Source organism: Pongo pygmaeus, chromosome 13 (assembly GCF_028885625.2).
Source record: "Pongo pygmaeus isolate AG05252 chromosome 13, NHGRI_mPonPyg2-v2.0_pri, whole genome shotgun sequence".
Taxonomy (NCBI): Eukaryota; Metazoa; Chordata; class Mammalia; order Primates; family Hominidae; genus Pongo; species Pongo pygmaeus.
This window is the reverse complement of record NC_072386.2, coordinates 84,744,070-84,753,200: the sequence shown is the minus strand read 5'-3', so window position 1 is coordinate 84,753,200 and position 9,131 is coordinate 84,744,070. Positions and strand designations below refer to the sequence as shown.

The following is a 9,131-nucleotide window of genomic DNA, read 5'->3' as shown; positions in this document are numbered from 1 at the left end:
TTTGGTTGCTTGGGCTTCTGGTACAATGTTGAAGAAATCACTGCCTAATTCAATGTCATGAAAATTTACACCTGTGTTTCCTTCTAAGCATTTCGTAGTTTCAGCTCTTAAATTTAGGTTTTCAATTCTTTTATATATATATATATATATATATATATATATATAGCTGGGAAGTGAAGCCTCTCTCTAGAAGACAGAAACAGGTACTTTCTTTTGATCCATTTTTAGTTAATTTTTGTACACTGTGTACCATAGGGGTTCATTCTTATGCATGAGGATATCCAGTTGTCCCAGCAGTATTTGTTGAAAAAACTATTATTTTCCCATTGAATGGTCTTGGCATCTTTGTCAATATCTAAACTGTTAATTACTATAAACATATGTGTGTACTTGGGTCATGATAGATTTCTTACTGTTTAAGACACTGTGCCAAAAAACTTGTAAAGGATGCTATATAAAATGTGTGAAGACCTTCAAGCAACAGAAAGGACCACTTCAGATGCAGAGAGATAAGACTTACTAAAGCTACTATAGTAATCTAATCAAAAGATAATTGTGGCCTAGATAAAGGCAGTAGTCACCAAAAAATACACAGACTTTAGCAATACTGAAGAGCTTTAAAAATCAGCAAGATTTGTGATTGATTGGATGTGAGAAATGGGGAGAGGGTGTTATCAAGGATGACTGTTAGCTTTCTGAATAGATGGATGATATTATTTACTGGGAGAAGCAACTTAGTTAAGCTACACTTAAGTCTTATGCAGTGCATACTAATGACTTTTCAGGGTACTATTTTCTACCTCCTAAAAGTAGAAAAGTGCCCCCAATTTCTTTGTTAGGCAGAATGCTACATTTTTTCCTTATCTTTCTTCCTTTGGGCTAAGGAAAAATTAAGAAAGTGTATGACTCCTGTAGATGCTTTGTCAGAAAACAGTGCCCATGAGGTATGCACTTATATCTAACTTTTGCCTTCCTCTCTCCCTCAGGGATGGCTTTGCCTCCTAAACGACAGAGATAATGGTAAACAAAAACTCTGAACTTCTTCAACTTCCTGCTTCCACTTACAAAATGGCTTGTATTCTCATTCCCATTCTTTCTTCATGAATTAACAGACAGGGTTGTGTCTTTCTTCCCATTCAAGTTCTCTCTTGGTTTTCTGGATCCCACCCATCTTGCATCCTCAGGGACAAAGCTGTGCTAATAATACCCTTTCTTACCTATATCTTCCTCTGTCATTTAAGCAGCTCACCCTATTGTGGCAGGCCAGGTTGCACTAACGCAGGCCTCCATTACAACATTTTCAGCACTGAGTGGTTAAGTTAAATATTAAAAGCTAAAAAAGCCAATGCCTTTATACAAAGGCTGGAATGTAACAAAAGCCCGTGGAGAGTTTTGCCTAGGCCTTTCCTGGGCCTTAAGGCATGACAAAATAATGGAATTCTTAACAGGACTCATTTAGGATTAAACAAGTTTTATTGGGGGTGTGAAGAAATGCCAACAGGCCTCAACAAACACATTTACTGGTGGTCTCTAGGAACTCCCCAAACCTCCATGACTTAACAGGAGACAAGATAAGAGTACTCACCCCAGCACCTAGACCCATTTAGATTAAGTAAATTTACTGAGGCAGAAGGAGGTCTTCAGGACTCCAACCTTATGGATTAAAAGAAGTTAATCACTTATGTCTTTAGATGAATGTACACTTACACATAGACATACAGCTTAGAAGGTATATAAGCTCTGAAAAACTTTGTAATTTGGTCTGGCAATAATTTCTAGGCCTTCTCCCTTTAAGTGATCACAGAAATAAAAACTCTTTTCCTTCCCAGTTCATCTGCATCTCGTTATTGGGCCACGAGAAATAGCAGCCTGACCCTCAGTTTGGTCCAGGAACATTATGAACTTCTCAGTCTTTCCCAATTTTATTGAAACTGTTCTCAGGGTCAACAATGACCTCAAGCCAGGTGCAGTGGCTTGCAACTGTAATCTTAGCTAATCTGGATGCTGAGGTGGGAGGATCTCCAGGCCAAGAATTCAAGACCAGCCTGGGCAACACAGAGAAACCCTATCTCTAAAAAAAAATTTTAAACAATTAGCTGGCCACCATGATGACATGGGCCTCTAGTCCCAACTACTGGATAGGCTGAGGCAGGAGGATTCCTTAAGTCCAGAAGTTCGAAGCTACAGTAAGCTATGATCACACCACTGCACTTCAGCCTAGGCAACTGAGCAAGATCCTGTCTCTTAAAACAAACAAAAAAATAATGACCTCTATATTTTAAAATCCTTATACCTCTTTGAACTCTCAACAGTGAAGGTAGTGTCAACAATTTTCATTGTTTTAATAGCACCTCTACCATTAATTTTAAAATTTGATTCCATTTTCTAATTTTATCTCAGACTGTTAGAAAAGAGATAATAATGCTACTACTAAAGCAGCTTTAATTTTGTTTGATATGTAGGGGTTGTATAAAAGATTTAAAAACCATATTTCTGCCAGGCGTGGTGGCTCATGCCTATAATCCCAGCACTTTGGGAGGCCAAGGCAGGAGGCTTGCTTGAGCCCAGGAGTTTGAGACTAGCCTCTTCTTATTAGAAGAAGAAAACAAATGTGGGATATGATGAGGTTTCTCTTAAAATAATCTGATCAATCTTTTATTCTTTAATTCATAGTACCCCCCAGCTTTTCTCCTTTTTCTTTTTTCCTTTTTGCCTTTGTTACATGCCCAGGCACGCCACAGTACCAGCTCACATTACTTTCCTTATTTGGAAAGAGGACTAACTTTCTAGCTCATTACAGACACCCCTTCCCCTTCCTCTCCACTTTCTTTTACGTGCCCACCTTATCTAAAAAAATCAAATGTTTAGCCAAAACTGGGATTAGTTTAGATTGTACAACCTGACCCTGGCCAATGGGGAAAGGGTACAGGGGCAGGACTTACATCAGGAATAAAGGCTCTTGTGCCCCTTTGTTCAGGTGTGCTTTCATGGCGACTGGCCAAGGAGGCACCCCTCTGCGAAGAAGTAAAACTGCTTTGCTAAGAATCCTTTGTTTGAGTGTTTAATTTCCTTAGGATTTTGAGTGTTATTCCTAACACAAGTAGTATCAGGGATTTTTGTCCTAATTATTATCATGCCTCAGGGCCTCAAACATTTACTGAGGCCAGGTGAGGTGGCTCACGCCTGTAATCCCAGCACTTTGGGAGGCCGAGGTGGGCGGATCATTTGAACCCAGGAGTTTGTGAACAACCTGGGCAACATGACAAAACCCTCTACTAAAAATACAAAAAATTAGCCAGGCATGATGGCACGTGCCTGTAGTCCCAGCTAATCAGGAGGCTAAGGTGAGAGAATTGCTTGGGCCTGGGAAGTCCAGGATGTAGGACTGCCACTGTACTCCAGACCGGGCAACAGGAGTGAGACTCTATCTCAAAACAAACAAACAACAAAAGTATTTATTGAATGAATGAATGGAGTTGATATAAATAATGGACAGCTAACTATAAAAGATTCAAAGAATTAATAAGTATATTTTGCTTCAGCATAAAATGTCAGCATTTTCTTAAGCTATAATCTCAGTGTTCATTTTATTTTAATAAACAATTCATATCCTATTCTCACAGCTGTCTTACCCAGTGTCCTCCATTAATGCCAGAGTGATTTGAGACAGTACTTTATTCTGGGTGTGAGAACCAGTCATCGCTTCATTCTGAAAATAACTAACAGATTCTAATTAGAAGACTAGATTCTCTGCAACTCCTAATACTTTTCTGTAATTCCTCTGATATATATTTAAAATGTTGAAACTGTGAGAGGCTGACAAGACATTCCCTTAAAGTGGTGAAATACATAAACCTTTAAAATGACTAGACTGAGCCTTGAAGTGAAATCTATTTTCTGCCCTAAGTGTTTCCATTGTGTACAATTCCCTCGGAATGGTAGGCAGCTGCCATTTAGAACTCTGTGATGAATGAAGAAAAATCTATATGGAAACAGAAATACTATAGAAATATTATACTCTCCAGGCAAAGAAAAGTGGGTGATTGAGGCAAATGCACAGATAATTTGGGGTCAGGGAGAACACTTGTCTGAATTACACAGAAAATGTTTTCATAACCTTCAACGTTGTAATCACGGAAACATGCACAAATATGCAAAACAAGTGTGATAGAATCATGGGATAAAAGGATTTACTTGAAAGGTCTAAAATATCATCAAGGTCTACCATCTACCCAATATGTTAATTCATATCATACAATTCCTATCAGGAGGTTACCTAATGATGAGGACGTCACTGCCTCTTACGGAGCATATTTCATCTTTGGGCGGCTCTGATTATTCTTTAAATCTTTCCATTGAACACCAGATGGCCATCTCAACTACTGTGATACCATACTTTAAAAAAAATTGTTCAAGGACACAAAGTTGATTTGAGAGAAGTTAATGAAATTACTACTGTCAGAGCTTCTGCTGAAAAGCACATTTTCATTTCTGGCCAATCTACAGCTTTCTAAAGGGAGTCACTTGAGAAAATGTCTTAAGGCAAAAAAAAAAAAAAAAAAAAAAAAAAATTCCCATGGGAGGAATAAATGTACGTGTGTCTTCTATAAAAAAAGTTTCTATCATTGTTACTTTGTGGTCACCTTGACAAGAACAGTAACCACAAGTATTCATTTCATTCTTTACATAATTTTATTAACTTTACGCATGATGTATATAAGCTGCAACTATCTCTTTAAGCAGATCTCCAAAAATAAAAAATAACACATATACCCTTTCACCCAGAAATTCCACTTCCTGGGATTCATTCTTTCTATATAAATAAACCTGACTTCAGGTTAACTCTCTAGTTCTGCTCCCCTGGTAACCTAATAAAGGTGAATGTCGACTGTGTTACCAGGTAACAGTACCTAAGAAAAAAAGACCTCCTGATATGCCTCTAAACTTGGAATGACTGCAAATGAACATGAATACCTGTTGGTAAGCCACAGTTTGGATTTGGACTCCCCTGTATGCAGTCTATGGGTATGTCCCCTATGGGATCTGGAATTTAGATCTATGGAACTGTTAAAAAAGATATTGGTTCCTATTTGGGACATGATCTTTCTAAGCCAGGCTGGTTCTCACATCTGTCTACTGCGGTCTTGTGCTCTGGTACTTGAGCTGCACAGGGAGGGAGAGAGGCACAGATGACAGCCCCTCCACTGCTATGTGGAGCACATGAGCAATGCCTGGCTCTACTCTGCTGGCATGCTGTGTGTTCCTTCTAACATCCGTCTCTAAGGGAATCTATCCTCAATATGGCCTGATTAGGTCCTGTGGGTTTGACTGCTTAGTTGAATCTAAAAGCAGCAACTGAAACCCCACCCTGGGAAGGCAAGGTATCACAGATATGAATAAGTTGCTCATTACATTTTCTAAAATACAAAATTTAAGACATAGTTGTTCATTAACACAGAACTGACACGCTACATTCATATAGAAAAAAATAAGTAGATCCAAGTGTATAGTTTATTTTGTGAAAGGATGTGTTTCTGCGATGTGAATAAGCTCTGTGAAATTAGTAAATAAGGGAATGGCATCAATATAACATGGAATCACGTTGGTTCATTGATTTTTCCCTGCATGTTACTATTTTGTGATGAAGCCTAAACACAAACTATACTAAGACAGCCAAACACAGCAGTACAAGAATGCTGTACTGTGTATAGTGTGTGCTTACTCCACCTGCTTTCTCTTTGCTCCGTGTAGCCAGCGGCTCTGCCTGGAAGTGTTTACTGTATAGTTCTCACAAGTCTACATACATTTGACCCTTGTCCCCATTACTCAGATTTACAACTCCCCATACAGGTACCATGAGTTATTGTTACTGCTGATGTTGAAGGTAAAGAAATACTAGAGCAGCCAGGTGAAGTGGTACATGCCTGTAACCCCGGCACTTTGGGAGGCTGAGGCAGGTGGAATGCTTGAGCCCATGAGTTTGAGGTCAGCCTGGGTAACATGGTGAAACTCATCTCTACTAAAAGTACAAAAAGAAAATTAGCTGGGCGCGGTGGCACACGCCTGTAGTGTCAGCTACTCAGGAGGCTGAGGTGAGAGAGTCACCTGAGCCCAGGAGGCCAAGGCTGCAGTGAACCGAAATCACGCCACTTGCATTGTAGCCTGGGCAACTGGAGTGAGACCTTGTCTTAAAAAAGAAAAGAAACGGAGAGGGAGAGAAGAGAAGAGAAAAGAAGGAAAAGAAAAAAAAAGGAAAGGAAAGGAAAAGAAAAGAAAAGAAAAATACTACAGTAGGCTGGGTGCCGTGGTGTGTACCTGTGGTCCCAGCTACTTGGGAGGCTGAGGCAGGAAGACTGCTTGAGCGCAAGAGTTTGATGGTACAGTTTGCTATGATCGTGCCTGTGAATAGCTGCAGCCCTCCAGCCTGGACAACACAGTGAGGCCCTGTCTCTAAAAAATAAAAAAAAATTAATGAAAGAAATACTGGAGTAGATACAGGACTTCATTTATTGGAAATCTGATGTCTTTTTAAACTGAGCTCATAGTTCTACATGACTTACTTGTTTCTGTTAGTGATCTGTTTACTTGTTTTTCCCACAAGTCTTGTTATTTTTAGTGTCCAATTTTGAAGAAAAAGGTTTTTAGGAAAGCATACATTGCATTATAGCAGAAGCACCTATAGTGCCTTGGAAAAAGTGAAAAAAGTTGCATAAATATGTGAACCCATTAAAAAATAAACAATTCTGTGTGTGTTTGCACATACATACATATATAACATTTATGAAAAGCATATACCAAAAACTTAAAGAGTGATTACATCTGGACAGTGGATCTCAAGAGCCGAAGGGGTAAAGGGACAAAACATTTACAACCTGTTTGAATAACGTTTGCCATAATTATGAATTATTTTTATTAAATAAAGTCTACTAAAATTTAAAAACAAACTGAACTCTAATAACCTTTTTTCCCAATGATTGAGCTCAGTGCACTTACCACCTTGATTTTCAAGTTCCATTCCCTCCAGAACTGGACAATTAAAATGTTTTCGTGCTTCCTCCTAAGAACCAGAAGAAAAATCAGAAGAAAATATTGTACAAAAGTACCATAAGATAATGGCAAACTTTTCATCACATGAATATAAGTTAACATTAAAAAATTACTTTCTTGAGAAAAGAGAATTTCTTTTTAAAATATGGTTTTTAATATAATTAAATATTTTTATGTAGTCACACTTTTCTTTGCTAAGAAATTACTACTTCTCTTAGTATCTTTTCCTCTCTCTGAAGATTTTCACTTTTGTACCATATAGCTAAAAAATGTTATAGACTAGTATGATTGACAGCTGTAACTCATGTTAGTAACAATTTTACAATTTTTTATTTTATTTTAAATTGACAATTTATAATTGCATATATTTATAGAGTAGAGTGATGTTATGATTTATGAACAATGTGAAGTAATTACATCAAGCTAATATATCCATCATTTCAAATACTTATTTTTTGTGAGGAGCACAGTTTAAGTTTACTTTCAGTTTAAAAATGTGCAATACACTATTCTTGTATTTTTAGTAGAGACAGGGTTTCACCGTGTCAGCCAGGATGGTCTCGATCTCCTGACCTTGTGATCTGCCCGCCTCGGCCTCCCAAAGTGCTGGGATTACAGGCGTGAGCCACCGTGCCCGGCTGCAATTCACTGTTATTAACCACTTTCACCATACTGTGCAATGACCTCAAAAAAAAAAGAATAAAAATGTATTACTCCTGTCTGTGATTTTTGTGCCCTTTGGCCATCATCTTACCATTTTCCCCAACCCCCAGCCTCTATAAACCACTACCCTCTGCTTCTGAGTTCAATAGTTTTAGATGTCACATGTAAGTGAAAACATTAGGTATTTGTCTCCTTGTTCCTTTTTTAGCATCATGTTCTCCAGTTTCATCCATGTTGTCACAAATGACAAAATTTCCAGCCTTTTTAAGGCTGAATAGCATTCCACTGTGATAAGTGGTGCCAACTTCCTATGCAGTTCAATATCTGTGTATAGCTGTTGATTTCCCCATAACTTAGCTATTCATAGCCTACTGTTGACAAGAAGCCTTACCAATAACATAGTCAATTAACACATATATTGTATATTTTATGTATTATGTACTGTATTCTTACAATAAAGCTAGAGAAAATAAAATGTTATTAAAAAATATCATAAGGAAAATATACTCACTATTCATTAAGTGGAAGTGGGTCACCATAAAGGTCTTCATCCTTGTCTTCACATTGAAGAGGAAGAGTAGGAGTTGGTCTTGCTGGCTAAGGGGTGGCAGAAGTGGTAGAAGTCCACAAATAAGTGGACCTGTGCAGTTCCGACTTATGTTGTTCAACGGTCAATTGTATATAACCCGTTTTCTTTACCCATTCATCTGCTGATGGACTGTTAGGCTGATTCCGTAATGTGGCTATTGTAAATAGTGCTGCAATGAACACGGGAGTGCAAACATCTCTTTGACAAACTGGTTTCAAATCTTTTGTGTAAATATGGAGCAAGGATTGTTGGATCATATGGTAATTCTATTTTTAGTTTTCAAAGAACTTCCATACAGTTTTCCACAATGGCTGTATTAATTTATACCTACCACCAACATTGTACAAGGATTCTCTTTTCTCCACGTCCTCACCAACACTTGTTACCTTTTGTTTCTTTTCTTTTTAAAATACGGAATGCTTCATGGATTTGCATGTCATCCTTGCTCTGGGGCCATGTCAATCTTCTCTGTATCATTCCAATTTTAGTATTTGTGCTGTCAAAGCGAGCACTCTTTTGTCTTTTTGATAATAGTCATCTGACAGACACAAAATGACATCTCATTGTGGTTTGAATTTGCATTTCCCTAAGGATTAGTAATGTTGAGTATTTTTTCGTGTACCTGTTCATAATTTGCATGTCTTCTTTTAAGAAATGTCTATTTAGGTCCCTGGCCCATTTTTTAAATGGGCTATTTGTACACAGTTGTTTGCATTCCTTATATATTTTGGATATTTTTTCTGATGTTTGGCTTGCAAATATTTTTTCCCAATTTGTAGACTGTCTCTTCACACTTTTGTTTCCTTTGCTGTGCAGCAGCTTTTTTGTTTCA

General features: G+C 37.9%; 1 non-coding gene across 1 annotated transcript; it reads right to left on the bottom strand.

Annotated features, from left to right (window-relative positions):
- Positions 1-8,704: 8,704 nt before the first annotated feature.
- Positions 8,705-8,811, bottom strand: LOC129044858 (U6 spliceosomal RNA). Its single transcript, XR_008504833.1, has one exon. It is a non-coding gene; the product is annotated as a U6 spliceosomal RNA (small nuclear RNA).
- Between the last annotated feature and the right edge of the window lie 320 nt (positions 8,812-9,131).